Raw genomic sequence first — 17,248 nt, 5'->3', positions numbered from 1 at the left:
CAGGCAGAGCAGCTGAAGGCTGTGTCCTCGGTGGGGATACTGTAGCCCAGTAAATAATGGTTCTGCTTCTGTGGGTCTTATTCTTGTTGCAATTACATGGGTTTAATCAAGTTCACGAGTTTGGGCAGCCTCTCATTTTCCTGCCTCTCTCTGCTCTCCATCCTCTACCTAGTACATTAACTGGAGGAAAAAATTTATGATCTCATTAGTTTTGCATATTGGTTCACTTAGGACAAATTGAAGCTTAAAAATGTCACTCAACTTCAACCTGTTATGAAAGCATTTAATCCACCAAAGACTACTCAGGTGTTTCTGAGCCATTTGACAACTCTGACACCCTGTAAAAGTTACATTAAAAATGGATTCTGTACAGGTACTTCTGGTCACCAGTATCACTGCAGGTTCTAAGCTGGGCTTCTGGAGGGGTGTTCTTGGCTGTGCCAAGCCTCACTCCAAGTGTGTTCAGATGTGCTTCCCTGCAGATTCACAAATTCCACAAGAGCAGGCCAGCAAGGGGACGAAGTGAGGCGGCTTCTCCCTCTGTTGGCTTAGGCCCTGCCTGTTCCAGTTCTTGTTGTTCTCTCTGTGTATTTTGCAGCACTTTCTGCAAGGCATTGGCCATCCCTGCTTGACCAAGCTCACCCTCTGAACCTCTGCCCCAGGGAGTTCTGGAAGTTGACTGAAACCTGGCACTCCTGGTGATCGCTTCCTGTGCAGCAGACATTTGCTTTATGTGGTACAGAGGGAGAGCTGTTGCTGCTGCAGCTGTGGTTACCGTGGCCCCCAAGCTATTTTGTACTCTGGCAATCAAAGGCCTAGGATTTCTATCATTTTAGGTGTTGCTGTTCATTAGCAGTTTTCAGGGAATGATAAACATCCCATCTCTTCCCTGAAAACCTCTTCTCAACTTGTATGAGACCTGATTTGAAAAGCTAGGGTCACTCAGGGGCTCTGCACACAACTGGGGACTCCAGCACTCAATTTGGTAGCAAATGGAGTATTAATTTTCTTTAAGCGGACATATCAAATTTCTGTGTTTTTTAAAAAAAATCAAACCTATACTTTGTTTGGAAAAATCTGTGTTTCTGAGAAATTTCAAGAGTTTGGTTAAATCTTCTGAGTCATCTTTTTATTACCTTCTACCAAATGTATCCTGAAGGAGGACTCCAAGAGTTTTGCTACAGGAATCAGGTATATCTTCCATTCCACTGTAAGCGTTTTTCCTCCATGCTGACTTTGCATGTGAATTTTTAACTTGAGAGAAAACCTTGTGTAGATGGAGATTAATCTCCTGACGCAGTTCTTGAAAGCACTAACAGGTTGTGATATTCTGGGATAATGCTGCACCTCACACTTCCTGCTGTTTAAAGCAATTATTTTTCATATAAGATATGTTGGTCCTACACAGGGATTTTTACAGGTGTCCTTGTATCCCATGGCAAAGATTTGAGGCCTGGGGCTACTTTTTCTATGTCATCATCACAATTCCAACATGGATAAGCTATTTTGGGGGGCCCTTTTCTGTCAAGTCTTTGGAATTTACAGGCTGTCTCTCTTGCCCTCTTTGTCAGACACTAAGGCTCTCTTGCCTTAACTGAAGATGATTTGCCATATGGTGAAGTGGGTTTGTTCTCTATTAAATGTTTTTAATTGCAGTATGTTTACAAAGAGCTCTGTAAATACTTACATATCTGATGCAGCTAGAAATTAGTTTTATGCTGGGTTTTCCTGGGACTATTCCAAATGACGCTGTTCAGAGAAGTTAAATTGCATTTTCTGCCATTCAGTGCTTAATGACAGCATGCCCAGCGTGGGGCTGGATGGCATCGTGCTTTCCATGAATCCATAAATAAGACCTCAAAAGGATTACTTCAAATGATATACGTGAGTAAGCTCCCATTGAGGTCTGGCGGGAATGCCTACTCTGGTAGCACTAGTGAAATTACTCGTATGATTTACAGCCAGAAACTCAGCCAATGTAATTAATTTTAAACTCTGTTGTTTGCACTAGGATTTTACATTGATTTTTTAACGTTGTCCCAGTATGACTTCTGCACATAAACACAGTCTGAGTCTGTCAGAGCTTTTTCTAAAGGCTGCTTACTGCCCTCCATGAAAAGTTTGAGGGAGAGATTATTTTCTGTTCCTGGGAAGCCCGAAATCAAGCTTCAGACTTGCAGAAACAACGCTTCTGTAAAGACCTCAGTCACTGTAATACTGATTTTCAGCTAAAACTGGTGTGTAAAAGCCTACTAGGTATCTTAAGTCTCTACAGATATAAATTACAGATGTGAAATGTATGCCAAGTCAGCACAAAGCAACCCCATCTGAGAAACTGTATTATGTGAAGTGCAAAAAATTATTCGCTGGGTAAAATCAGAGAATGGGCTAAATGATTTGTTGGAATTCTCATTGTGTACAGCTGTCAAAACATTTATTAATCATGTTTGAATCCTATGAAAACCTTTTCTAAATGTTCTTGGAGGAAAACCAGAAAATCTCAAGTTATGCAGGGCAACTTAATCGCTGTAACAAGTAGAGAATATTCCACTTAAATTCCTGTTCAACAGACTAAGTTCCATTTTGGCAGCCAAGTTGTTTCCATGTTGTTCAGCACAGGTACAGGTATTTAGTATCGTCTCTTTCAGAAGTATCATCTGTCCACACCAAGGCATGGAAGGAAAACTTATGCAAGTTAAGACCAAGTTCAGGCTCTTGGGCAATGCCATCCTTGGTTTTAGCTGGCCCTCAAGCTGTCCTAAACTTCTCCATGGATATTCTTCAGAGACTGCAGATATGAGAAACACTGTGGGCTTGTTTTGTGTTTCCTGAGGCCTTTGGAGTATCTGTGTCCAGCAGCACCAAGGTGGGAAGGGGTATCAACAGCTGGATAAAAGTTCTGCTGGGAAAGGGTCCAGCCTGCTTTGCTACACAGCTATGAGTGTCCATATGGGAAAGTGTGTGAGGAGCTTCTGCTGTTGATTTTGGAATCCTTTTGTGTTGCTTCTTTTACATAAGTAGAACTAAAGTGCACTGGATCCTCTGCAGACTGACTACAGCTCTTTATTTGCAAATGGAATGCTTTCCTTATCTTCTTATCCTTGGACTTAGAATGTATCACAACAAAACAGGCAGTATTTAATGTAATGAAGTCTTTGTTTTTTGTCTCTGTAGCTTGGAGAAGTCAGAGCAATGATAAATTATTTCAGAAAGTACATTTAGGTTGGAATTTCATAGCTGCCATAGGTACTGGGCATAAACGGCCTGGGTAAGGGAGCCAGGGGATGCAGGAGTACCACGGGTGGGAGCACTGTGACATTAACTGTGACACCACGGCAGCACCTCACTGAAGAAATTCAGGAGGAAGAAGTTTGGAATGAAGAATATTCAGAGCCAAATACTTTTCTGGTGTAAGTTACTTCAGCTGCACTGGCAGCTGTGTGATTTGAGGATATGCATTTGTATCACAAGAGAATTTCTTCTTCCAGGATATTGCACTGTGAAACATTAGAGCTCTAAAGCACCTTGATTCTCCAGCATCCTTTAAGTTTTAAATGTCTGTCTTTTGGGTATGGTCTTAATAGACTGGGGCTTTAGGACCAGTTTCTCTGAGAAGCAGTTCTGTTCAAGAAGGGCCCTTGACACCATTCTGGCTTAACGCTAGACACATCTGCTGCTACTTGGGCAAAATTGACACTGTCTAGAGAGCAAAGCAATCACCTGCTGTAGCATTACAGAGCATTTACACTTGAGCCATATTACCAGGCAGTAAATCTTGACCTTTAGGAGTTCAGAGATTAGATTTCTTCGCTACAAGCGCTCAAGATATTGTTAGGAATTTGTTGCTATTCAAAGCAGATTTCAGGGGTTACCTATGGGTTTAAATCATAGCCTCAATCATTATTGGAAGGTTCTTTTAAAGCTGAGATAGCTTCGAATAAAAACTAGGATTACTTTTACATTTATTTTTAGTAGTTGTCAAGAAGAAAATGTGGGGGTAGGAAGGGGTTGTGGAGGCAAAGACATTGCTCTAAGTTTCAGTGTTTATTTCTATGTGAACAGATATTTTACAGTGTTTGGAGGGAAATGGCTTCTTTTCAATGTGGACAAGAGATGCACTTATTCCACTGGGATAATAAACTAAAAGTTGTTTTCAAAATAGGACTGAAGATAGACATAGTTTAAAAGAAACTATTTTGAAAATAGGAACCCCTCAGATAATCACTGACTTAAATAGACACAGTGTTAATTGTTCATTAATACTGAGGAATGCCTGAAAGCTTGTGCATTATATTGTGTACAAACCAAGCACTGCAGAAGGGGAGTCAGGCAGATGCCGAAAGAGGTCAATGAGCTCCCACTACTAACAGGAATCCTTTGTTCCCATTGCAGAAAAGCACTGATGATCAGGTTTGTGTAGGTGCACACAGCAATTTACTGGGACTCTCATCTCCTTTGGCAGCAAGACAGAAGATCAAAACTCATAAGACATTTTCTCCTCTCTTTCTCCTATTTCCCCAAACCATTGCAGTGGGTCTCAAATCCCTATTTCTGTTTTTTTTATCCTAAGCTTATTTTTCCAAAATAAAAAGAGTTACAGTTATGAAAGAAATCCAGTTTTCATCCAAAGTTTTTTAAAAATAATGCATTTTAAAAAAACTTTTAACTATAAACCCGGATATAAAATGGAAAGCTAATGACTGAAGAGCAGTACAGTAAGAGCCTGTTGTAACTGATAGTAAAAACATGTTCTGCATGGTGCTGGAGTTAAAATGTGGTGGTAATTCTGGAATGAATTCAGAAAAGAATCAGCCAGAAGAGTAAGGGATTTTTGCCCTTTGCTCAGGCCAATGTTCCAGAGCTGGAACACACTCTAACCCTCTGGGCATTGTATTAGAGAAGGATTGGAGATCACTTGGAGAGTACAGGCAGGGAAACTTTTGTTGAGGAAAGGAAGCACGATTAAAGTGATTAACTACCATGAAACAGTTCATTACAGAGTCCTTTAAAGTCCAAGTCTCCCAGCCCCCAGGGTTTCACTTGCTTGCTTTTTTTAATCCTGTAAAGTGACTTTTTTTTCCTGTAGAAAAGAAGGGAAAGCTTAACAAAGGGGAGGAGCTCAGAAGGGGGCAGAACCTTTTGCCTTATTGCTCTTTGAAAGCTGTAATTGATATTGTAAAACTTCCCAATGAAACACACTTTTCCAGGCCTTCAGAGGCCAGAAACTCCAGAGTTATTTTGCTAAGCCTCAAAATTGCGAAGTGTAAGAATGTGTTTGAACTGGCTGGACAACCTTCAGCTGAGCAGTTCCTCTCCTCTGTGCAGATGATAAACACCATCCCCACAAGCCCCAGGTCTTGTTCCCTGTTCTGTGATAACTAGGCATTAAAAACAACAGATGGAACCTTAACTGGTCAGCTAAAATTGTCTAGGTCTCTTTGGACACATTAGATATTTCACAAGGTATTAGAGTTTGGCCTCGCACAGCTGATGTTGTGGTCTTTGAAATCCTGACCAGCGGAAACAGATTTTGGCCTTGGGAGATAATGAAAAAAGCTCTTGGTGAGCCCTGTAGGAGCATAAAGGCTTATCTTGAAGCCTTTTATCATCTGATGATGATGGCTCAGGTAGCTTAAGGCAACTGAGCTGTCCCCAGTGCATTTCTGCTTCTGTTTTTCACACTAAGGAAGATGTCTTGTCTAGATCTGAACTCCCCCAGTCTGTCTTTTGTATGACTCTCTTGGCCCTGGTTCTACATCCGTCTTCATCATCTGTTGTGTGGTTCCACTGCTCTGAGCATCTAAGGATGTCACAGTCTACAGTATGTTTGCAATAAAGCAGTTAGGCACCATTTTTATGGGTGGGAAATTGTGTTCTTTTTTCTGTGATTAGGTCCTCTAAGATACTGGGACTAAATGACCGCTAAATGCCTTTTGAGTGTCTAGGTTTAAATGGGAATGACATCGGCGTTCTGCTACAGAGGGGAAAAGGAAAAAGCCAAACAAACCCAGGTTCCTCACATCTTCAGCTGCAGGTCAGCTTGCCTTGGCATTCTAAGGGAGATCTGAAGGATTGGAACATGTAAAGTGCTCCTGTATGTAAAAGCACCAAAGGGCTTTGGTACAATGCCATGTGAAGTGTTGACACACTATGTTGTATTCCTAAATGCTAAAATGTTTGCTGCTTGTTTGAAGCAGTATCCTTAATATAGGATATGATCTTTTGATGAAAATAAAATACAGGGAAACAATCTAGTTGTGACTGACTATGCCAAACCTGCGTAGAAGTTTTTGTTTTGACTTGTTTCCCTTCTGCTTCCCCCCCCACAGAAGACTCACTGTTGGTGGTGCCAGCAAATGCATGGTGTGCAGTGGTTGCTATGGTAATTATTTCTAGTAATCAGTTAGTGTTATAAATGGCTAGGATTTAATGAAGAGTTCCCTCAGGAATATCCTGATCAGTTTGGTTATGCATCCCTGTGAGACATGCCAGGGTGCTGAGCATTCATCCACTGCAGCAGAACCAGGGGAGCTGTGGTGGTTCATCACTCCTGAAATCTCCCACGCTTTTCGCAAGCTAATTCTGTAGGAAACACAAGTAAACGATGCAGAACTTACTAATGACTGGGGCTTGCAATCTGCACGGATCTGCTTCCCTGTACCGAGGAGGGCACTCAGTGCAGCTTTGTGCACAGTGCTGATTTACTGAAGGGGCAAGAAGATTTTCAGATTTACAAAAGCTGAAAGAATACTGCATTCTGTTTAAAATAGAATGATTCCATCTTTGTGTATACAGATAATTTTACTGTTCTGAAGGGTCCATGCAGTGTGCAAAAGCAAGTGATAGCTTAATATGGCAGTTTGCAAATCTCAAACCAGATGTAAAATGTGTGCTTTTTAAAAAAATTTGTACTTTAGATCTTTATAGAAACTCATCAGATTATGTTTTTATAGCAGGTGTCTTTCCCAATTTGAATCTTAATAAGTCTTAATTTCATTTTGAGACTGTGGAGAACTGGTTAACTTGGTTCAGCAATCAGTAATGTATTCCTTCCTGGAAGTCCAGAGACTTAAATTAAGGCTGTCAAACAGTAATAAGGTCGCTACCAAATATGTTAGGAGCCAGTGTACAGGTGCTTGTAATGCTCCATCACATGGATAGAGGTTAAGGGACCAGTCATTTTATGAGGCCACATATGGGTTCTCCTGCAGTTTTGGAAAACAGAAAATGGCTTAGTCTGTTTAGCAGAGGAGTTTCAGTGTGGTGTTTATTCTTTGAAAATAGTGCATGGGAGAACGGAGTTTAAAAAGGAGGGTTTAAATTGTCAAATACAGATATGGCTTTGCTTAGTTTTCCTTGGGGCAGTCTCTCTAAAGGTACTTCATAAACCAAGATCAGTCCACACCGAAAGAAAAGATCCAAGCAGCTGCTTCCCTCTGAAGGCACACTAATTATTAGGGGTCCGGCCCGGGCTGAATCAAAATCTCACTAACTGCTGGTGTTTGTGGTTGGGTTTTTTCTGATCAGGAGTTGAGACCAAACACACAAGTTGGTAAAAAAGTGGTGTGTTATGAGCTGGCATGAGGCATCGAACCCGTTTGTTGTATGTTAATTTATCTGAAATGAAAGTACGTGGGTCACGTGTAACATATTTTTGGTTCATCTACGTGCCAAACTTAATACTTGGGTTGGGTAATTAGGAAAAGAGCATTTTTTTTCCTAGACTTTAAACGCTATTCAGAAGTTATATATTTTATAGTGAAATTGTTTAGAATCGACTTTGTCTGAACAGATAAATTTTCATCTCAAGTATTTCAAAATGTGAGACTTCGTTAGACCCCCTCAGATTCTTTGGCTGTGTCTCACTCAGATAATCTCTGCTGTTCCCCTTCTACAAGAGTACCAAGGGTTCTTTTGTCAAGGGCCTTATTTGTCAGACTGTGCTAATGCATCTTTAATCATTCTTCTTCCTCTTTCTTATGCATTTGCTGCATAGTTCTAGGTGGAATTGCCTCTTCAGATTTTTTCTGTCTTGCAGTGGTACATTCAGGCTCAAATTGTTGTGCTCAGTAGTGCCATTGTCACATTATAACAAGGAAGATGCTTCATCATGTGTTCTAAAATGAGCCGAAATCTTCTGCTAGGAGCTGAGGGATCATGTTGTAGAAAAACATTCATTTTTAAGCACCAAGTCATTACACTGGAAAAGGACACATTAACGTTGTCAAAGTATTTTCACTCTGTAATGCCAGGGTATCACATTAACAAGTTACAGGGCATGAGGTTTTCAGTATTCCCATTTACTAAGGTGTACAATGCAGATGTTTTTAAACGGGCAGTTTTCCTCAGGATTATGAGTTTGGCAGTTGCTAACAGAAAACTTTGGTTTCAAAATATTAGCAAATTAGATAATACTATTTGGCAAGTCTAATTAATGCAGCCAGTTCAGGCACTGCCTCCTTTATTGTTGCTGCTATGTAATTATGATCTTAGATTTGTCTCCATATTTAATATTTCAATAGAAGGCAGCAAAGTAATGTAGACTGTCTCATTGTTAATCCAGTAGTTCTATATTTTTGCTTATATGCTGGTCAGGAAAAGAAGAAAAGGTTAAGTGAAAGATGGTGAGGGAAAGAGGTCTATCCAGGGACAGAAAGACCATATTGCCATATGAAAAGAAAAAAGGTACCTGAGTTCAGCAAGCTGAAAGTTCGAATTACCAAAATGTGACAGCTCAGGTAAAACAAGCTCCATGAAATTTGTGAAAATATCTGCTTAAGTCATCTTCCTGTAATTATTGGTATAAACAGTTTTGAAATACTAACACCATCACAAGGTATCCGTGTGTCTGTTTAGGAGCTAATGCGAGCAGGAATGTGGGACATCTGTTGTTCAAACCCTTCCTATGAACCATGAGGGTATGGTTATGACTTGGCTGGATGAGCAAAGATGTTGTGGCATTTGCTTGCAAGTGCCTGCGTTCCTGGGCTTTTTTGGCCAGTGTATCTGATTAACCCACTGAGCACACAGGAGTACAGTAATATCCAAACACAGACCAGATTGAAGAACCTTGAGGATACCAACCAAATCTTTGATAGCTGAAGAAAAAAGGGACAATTTCCGAGGTGAGGTATAGAGAAAATACAGGCATTCCACTGGGAGATTGGATCCCAGAAAATCCTTCCAGCTAACTAATAGAAATGGAAGGCAAGGAACAGGGAGGAAGGCATTGGAGCTGGGAGACTGTGATGTCTGTACATGTGAGATCAGAAAAGAGAAAGCAGTTCTCCTGGCAAGGAAGAAACAGGGCTTTCCTTTGTGCATCTCAAGGTTCTTCTTCAGGGGGCAGAGGAGCAGAAAGTGGAGCAGAATAAGGATAACAATTAAAGGACGAGGTTGAGGGTGCCTAGGAATACTCTAGGCACACGTCAGTGGGAGAGAATTCCCATTGAAAGGGTCAGATACGGGTGGCAGTGGCCACAATTCACTCCAGTTTGACCAGCTAACAGATGAAGAACAATTAAAAGACCAGAACCATTACAAGCAGTAGATAATTGCATTCAGCATTATGAAAGAACAGCCAGAGGATCAAATGGCAGTGAATCTATACTGTAGACAGTAAACAGAAAAAAAAAAGGAATTCCTGTGATGTTGTCAGAATGTGTGCTGGAAGTATGGAGGGAGCAGAGTTCATTTTATAGGATCATGTCCTGAAGAGACACATGAGGTGATATAATATTAATTGCCTAAATATAGTATAAAAAAAATCCCACTCTTGTGCATTTATCTTCCAGGCAAAACTAGATGCTGTAGAGAATGTGGCACTGATGCTAATGATGAGGGATTGTGGTGCTGATTGGTGACTCTCAAAGGATGGACTATTTGCTACTTCTCTCTTTCCAATACTGTGTCCCTCCTGTGTCAGACATGTCAGAAGACATCAATCGGTCAGCAAAGAATCCTGCTCGGTAGCAAACCAGACTATAAATAATGCCCTCTGCCAAAGCACAGACCATTCTCCAACTGACGAGAACAAAACAATACAGAAGTATTAATTGCCTCTTTAAGAGTATAAAATCACTCTGCTGCTCGGAGCAGTGCAGCTCTTTAGGATCTTTAGCTGCTAATGACCACTGGAATCTGAGGGGCTACAATTGTCTTCCCAATTATTTAAGAACCTGAAGCAGTCTCCGAGTGGTGAGTACTAGAAAGGAAAATCAAAGCAATGTGCTATATTGTGCATTAAAATGATTGGTTTATATGGTACTGTATTTTTATGTAATTTAACATTTAGAAAACTAAAGGCAACTAAATAAATAAATATAATATTTTTTTCCTATTTCCAATAAAAAAATATTTTGATTATTATTTTGAAGGCATCCTTAAGGAAATTTCTCTCAGAAGTGAGGAATATGCTATTCCTTTATTTCTCTTTATGAGACATAAATTTTAAAAAGCTTGGTCTACTGTGGAGAAAAGCAGTGCTGAAGGACCTGTGCTGCTGTTTGTACAGACACATGAATGGAAATTCAAGCTGAGCAGAACCAGTAGTGCTGGTGCCTTTCCTTTGCTGAATGGTATCTGTGTTCTGATCCAATACCAGCTGCTTGGTGAACGGTTTCCCTGCCTGGGTCCTAGGTACTCCTGCCCACTCCCTCTTGCCCACAGCAGTCACACTCTGGAAAAAAACTTGTGACCTTCAACTGACTGACTTACTTGTATCTGTGTCTTGCAAAAGGGCAGGAGCCCCTCCAGTGATACCAATTCCTCCAATAATCATAAAAAAAAATCACATAATAATTCAAGTTGAGAGGAATCTTTGGAGTAGGGCTAATTTCAGAGCTGGATAGGATTACTCATGACTGTGTCCAGTCCAGTTTTGAATATCTGTAGTGTTGGAGACTCCACAGCCCTCCCTTAAACCACTATGAATTAGAAATTAATAACTGAGAGGAATGAGCAGTCTCCACACCAAAACACAGCTGGATACTTTCACCCTGGCTGAAGGCTGAGAAACATTTGCTTGATTTTGTCTGGGCAGATGGAGTAAAGTACTTACTGAAGGCATAGTAGAGGAGAAGCAATCTGAACTCTTCAGCGGACCACGAAAACAACTTGGGTTGGATTTAGCCCCAAGAAGGGCCTGGAAGGGATTTTTTGTCTGTAATAGTTTTGAAGTTACAAAAAAAGGTACTGCACTGGCATCTTTGTGCTCATAAAACTGAACTTCCCCCATTTTGTGCCTTTGCAGAGTTGCACCAAATCCCTGATTCAGACTGTGTTGCTTTCTGTTTATCATGAGTGTTTGTGATTTGCAACCATCATTGATTTAGGAAAAACAAAGTCAAATTAAAACACACTGGTTAGAGACCTAGTTCCTATTTATAGAGCTAAAGGGTGTTTTGGAATGAAGTACCAGATAAATACACTCCTCTAGAAAGATACCAAACACTGAGCTGCTGCTGTGTGTAATAAGGTTGAATGAAGCCAGTGATGTTTGACTGTAAAATGAATTGCTGAAGATTTGAGTTTAACCAGTTGGCCAGGCTGTTTCACTGCAGTAATTTTAAGTAGCATGGGAGTTCATCTTCCTGTAGGAACAGAGAAGGGGGAACAGCAACTCTCCTGCTTTGTGAAGCATCAGCCAGAATAAAAGTGGCTACTGTTGTACCTGAAGGAGTGCTGGTAATACCCCCATCCAAATGAGTAATTAGCTGAAATAATTACCAGCCTTGAGATGAATCCACACACTTCTTTTGCCTGTGACAGTATCAAGGATAACAGGTGTTGAGAGTGCCTTGAAGGGACAAAGATTAAAGATTATTTCATGATCTGGATTCCTTTAGGCAGAGAAGTCTTGCGTTTTATCCTGTCATGCACAGAGAGGTCTAAGCAGCACCTCATTCTCCTCATGCTTTGGCAATTTTGAAGCTGAGCTTCTGACAGAGAGTGAATGCTGTTTAATCTGGGAGAATTGTCTGTCCTTGAGAATTCAGTGCATTGTCTCTGTGTCTCTGCACAGTCTGCTTCTGACTTAGTGATTCAAGGAAAACTGCAAGTAAGGATGCCAAAGAGGCACTGAGCAACAGTCTTCCTATTCCTGAGATTTAGATTAATTAACAAAGTAAGTATTTGAAGGGTTCCTTTACTTGGAAACTTGCTGATGAGACAGTGTGCATATTTCCAACTCATGGTTTCCCTTCTGCAGCAATGATTTGCAGGAATAATATCTCTCAAAACTGTCACTAGATTATAATATATTCTTGCAGTGTGCACCACCATTACACCCATGACAGATCTGTGCAAGTCAGTATTTGAATCCCAAGATGATGTGGTGGAACATGGCAGAGAGATGGGATGGGTGGAAGTGATGGAAACTGGCTGTTGCAATAGTTTATCTGCATAAACATTTTTCCATTAAAAACTTTACCTTGTCCCCTATTTTCTCATCCAATTTCATTATAATTTGAAGGAGATTTTTGCCTAGCCAGTACGTTTGATTTATGATTTTTTTTTAATCTGCTCTCATTTGATTCTTCACCAGGTCTGTATTAGGTGTTATGCATAACAGGTGTTATGCCTTTTTCTGATTCATTATCCTCTACTTTCGTTTTTCATTAATCTCTTTGTTCCTGCAGGTTTTTTTGTTTGTTTTCTATTCTCTGTTTCTCAGCTACAATCTGTAATTCCCCAGAGTTGAAGCAAGTTAGGAAAAAGGTGTGTCTTCAGTCCCGGCTGGCATCCAATTATTTTTAGTGGCCCTTGCTAACATCCTGTGGTTCCAAGGCCCATAGGAAGTTCTTGCTGGTTTATGACTTTGACTGTTCATGGAGCAAGGTCCATCCCAGTGGTGCTGTGTGCAATTTATCTGCCTTTCAGAAGAACAGACTTAGTGCTGGTGGTACAGCTGGGCAGCACCACAACACTGGGTCTTCCTTACTATAAACTGCCCTCTCTGAAGTTAGTCAGTTTTGGTTTAGGAGTTTTCTGGAAGAAACTATGGAAAGACATTGTTTTCAACAGTGAAGTTACTCCAGCTGGCTGCAGCTGAGGATTTCTGGTTAAGAACTTTGTACAAATTTGTGCTGCACTTGGCTCAGTATATTGGTTCTGTACAGGGTCCATCTTCCTCCTGTACTGCAGTCCAGCATTTCCACAGGAACAAATTCTCCTCCTTTTTGCTGGATTTCAGTTGAGAACTGTCCGTGCTTTTTCTCTGACAAGTCATGCAAAACCCTTGCATGGCTGAGCACACCTTTTTAAGTTAGCAGATAGCTGCTCTCTTCCAATTGACCTTCACCTGCGACTGCCTTTATCTACAAGAAAGGTCATGAATGCGTCCTCTAGAAACAAATAAAGAAAGCTACACAGGCCCAAACCGATACAAAATTGGACTGAAGATTGCATTGAGTTGCTTTCCAGTGACACAAGGATTTCCGCTTTCTGCCAAGGTGGCAGCAGCAGCCAGTGAAGATTAAGCAGATGCTTGTGAGTAGGTTAAGTCTGAAGAAAGTGCAGGCTGGCTCCTCCTTTCCATTGAGAGCAGTTTCCTCACATCTAATTGTGCCTCTCTCTGCATTTCATGTAGTACTGCTGCCATAGTTTTGAACATGCTTTAATTCCCCCCCCCCCCCCCCCCCCGGTTACTTAGGAAAACTTCTGGATGATTAATTCACCTCATAAATATTCATCTTTAATATTACATTTTCAGTATGGATATGTAGTATACTTGCTGAGAAGAGCTACCTACAATAAATGAGTAAGGATGAGGATAAATTGAGCATACAGAACTCCTGGAATTTGCCAAGGACTGACTTAAGTGCAAGTGGATGGTTTTAAATTCTAGTACCCACAGGTCTTCGTAGGTTGAAGTTCTCAGTCTCCATGTTCAAGGAATGAGGCTGTAATGAAAATATTTTGATATTCAAGAAAAAAATTAAAGCTTCACAACACTTCAGCTGAAAAGATCAAAGTCGTCTTTGAATAAATGTGACTGCATTTTGCCTTTCAGGGACTTAACTGATCTGTCTTCCCTGAGATGATTCCTCTACTTCTCATGGGACTCTTCCTTCATTTTTGTGGGCGTGCTTCTAGAACATGATTTTTGTTTACTCTAGTGCTGTAGTCTGATGGCTATTAAATGGCTTGCTGGAGAAAGTACAGATTGTGCAACCCTTTTTTTGCAAATGCTATGAATAATTCCAGTGACTTTCAATTAGTTGGCTTTTCAAGAGTTTGAGAGTTTTAACTGCTGTTAGTAGTCCTGGAATTAAGCTGTCTTGAGCCAGGTCAATGTGACAGAAGAAACCTTAACCTTTATAGCATATCTTTCCTGAATAACTAGGGAAACTCTACAATTGATTAAGAAAAACAAGGAAATACGCAATATTTGAAATAAGTTTTGATAAGATCTCATGCTGCTTATTTACAGAGGCTCCTGTGGGAAAATGGAGATCCTTAATGTGTAGCTGGGATGAACCTGGACAATCCAGAGCATCTCTAACGTAGCTTGCAGGTCAAATGGTTTAATGCTGCTGGAGAAGTTAGAGATGCTTTCCAGAAGATAGAGAAGGAAGATGTTTAACCTGTCTCAGGCTCCCCAGAGGAGCTGGGTACTTCAGGGCAATCAGCACAGTGCAATTTTCATGTCTGTGTGCTCTGGGGGAAGTGAAAATATTTTTCCACTCTATCTATAGAAGATAGTTATGTGTCACTCAGAAAGTTCCCAACCCTCTTAGTGACCCCTCCAAATCCTTTCCTTGAGTATTTATGCTCTAATAAAACAAATGAGGAGTGGGATACTGAGGTCCAGAGGCAGATGATCAGTGGGAAGCAGAGTAATGGCACCTATCTTAAAACCTTCTATTTGTGTTGAGCACTGATGAAGAGTCATCCAAGACAACCGTGCAGGTTCCATCATGGGACCCACTGCTGTGCCTGCCCAGTGTTCCCAGCAGGCAGGATGTTTCCAGGGAGGCTCACTTGGTGCCCTCTGCTTCAGACTGCATTTCCAAGCAAACACCTGCTTGGAAACCCATTTCAAAAGCACACAATGCAGATATCTTTTAAGAAGGAAACTGAGCATGCAAAGAATTAAGGTAGTGCATTGATGAGACTGAAGCTATTTTGAATAAGAACAAACACCCTTAGGCTTTTGGGATTTTAGTACAGAATTTTGAAAAAACATCAAAGGGGGAAAAGTAAATACTGGTTTTGCAGCTATTGACACTTCAAATTCTATTTAACAACAGCCATATCAATTGCATGTTTCACACAGTGTGATTTCCTTAGCAATATGAGCTAGATTTGCTTTTGAATGTAGAATCAGACTTTTTGCATTGAATTGCAGGTTGGTCTTGTTTCAGCAGTAATTATAGTTTCAGCGTTTGCCTCTCCTGTACCTGATCTTAAACCTTCAGTTTCACAAGAGATGTACGACCTGCGAACTCAAGCTACTGTAAGTCAATAGGCGGTAAACTGATTTAGACTTAGAGTGCCAAATGCCTTTGTGACGTGTTTGTACTTCATTTTGTGTTTGTGTAAGTGCAATGTAGCAAATGAAATTTTAGCCGCCTGTGATTCGTGTGTTCATACCTTTAAAAAATATACAGGGTTTTTAAATGGTAAATACTATCAGCTACTTTTCATCCTGATCACTAATGAAAGATTTTATATCTACTAACAGAGTTTGACAAGGTTATTCATTTTGCCTCCCTTTTTTATCACTCCAGTCATTTTCCATACATATGTCACTATTCCTCCATTATCTGGAAACCAGCACCCTGAAAAACCGTGACACTGGTGGATAATTCCATTCATGTCAGAGGCTGTTACTACTCTACTGTTGTCTCTAATGTGGTTTGGAGACGCAAATCACCAATGGTTTCCAAAACTCTCTGGTGTAGTTTAAACAATCAAGGACACCAAAAGAAGTTGTTCTGTGAACCTGCTGCTGGTTGGTTTTGTCCGTTGTGTTAGTCAAGATTCAGCCAGGTCCTCTCTGCTCCCTCAGTTCTGTTCATAAAATCTCTGTCTCTCTCTAGTCCATTCTTGACCCCCACAGCTCTCTGGATGCCTGTGCAAGCCGGTGCTCTGTGGAGCTGGGCTCTGGCCCTGCCCAAAGACGGGGGAGTGGGGTGTGGATGTGTGTGAGCATTTACTCTTGTAACACCCAGAGATAAGGGAGGAACTTCTGAATTTATACGGTCACTTTTTGTAAGGAATGAGTTGTAGGATTATTGTCTGCTGTAACTCTTGGTTCAGACTTAAAGGATGACAGCTTTTTAGTCAGGCTCAGGATCTTGGGAGGCCCATCACAATAATTATCCTGCAGGAGTACCCTGACCTGGTCAGTGCTTGTTTGGTCTGTTTTTTTATATACCATGTAAGTATTGTACTAGAGTACAATATTTATAGTACAATGTACTTGGTATTTTATAATTAAGTACCCTTTTTATTGCTGAAATGGCCTATGGAAAAGCTAAACATAGTTGAGATAAATACTTTTAAATTAAATAAAATCTGGGGAATAGTTAAGTTATGCAAAGCTCGGAAGTTTTAAAGAGAGGTATGAGTCATTTGATGAATAGGAAATGTGTTAGGAAATTCTGATTAATTATTAATCTATTGAAAAAGGAGCTAGAAAAATGAATATTTTATATCACAGATATATTTAAATAAAATAATTCTGTAGTTGGTTAGTTAGCTGGTTAGAGTACAGCTTCAAACAATCTATAGAAACAAGTGAATCTTCCTTTATCTCAATATAATTAGCCATTTAAATGTCTTGGGTCAATTTATTAACACTTTATTCATCGGGGTGTAACTTTTATTAGGCTTTATTGCTATCAGAAATTATATCCTACACAAATACAATAGAGATTTAAATGTTCTGTAGAATGAGCCAATGCTTCCTGACTTTATTGCACTGTATTGTAATGAACCTTGACCAGCTGTAGATTTGATAAGTGTAAAATATTGCTGCTTGCTGCTAATTTTGTTCCTTTTTAATGACTGATAATCCATGTCGATTTAGTGTGATAGTCACAATCCAATACTGTTTTCCTGCTATAAATGTGATTGTAACAGGAGCTATTAAGTGTGTCTGCATAATAAAATTAGTCAGGGAAGCTCTGTATATTGTTTCCAGGTCTTTGGATTTTCATTATAGTAGTGGAACTTGTTAGACTGTAAAGCTTGATGGTTGCCAGCTCAGACAAGCTCTTTTCTACTTCTGTGCCAAGCAAAG

At 40.3% G+C, this 17,248-nt stretch overlaps 2 long non-coding RNA genes across 6 annotated transcripts in view; one reads left to right on the top strand and one right to left on the bottom strand.

Moving 5' to 3' along the window:
* The window catches only part of LOC116450565, a 75,023-nt gene that overhangs the window by 14,170 nt on the left and 43,605 nt on the right, over window positions 1-17,248 (bottom strand). The window lies entirely within an intron of this gene.
* LOC116450564 overlaps window positions 1-17,248 on the top strand; it is a 96,321-nt gene that overhangs the window by 44,540 nt on the left and 34,533 nt on the right. The window lies entirely within an intron of this gene.

This window comes from Corvus moneduloides, chromosome 13 (assembly GCF_009650955.1).
Source record: "Corvus moneduloides isolate bCorMon1 chromosome 13, bCorMon1.pri, whole genome shotgun sequence".
NCBI classification, from domain to species: Eukaryota; Metazoa; Chordata; class Aves; order Passeriformes; family Corvidae; genus Corvus; species Corvus moneduloides.
Note: the sequence above shows the minus strand (reverse complement) of the source record. Positions and strands in the feature narration are given on the sequence as shown.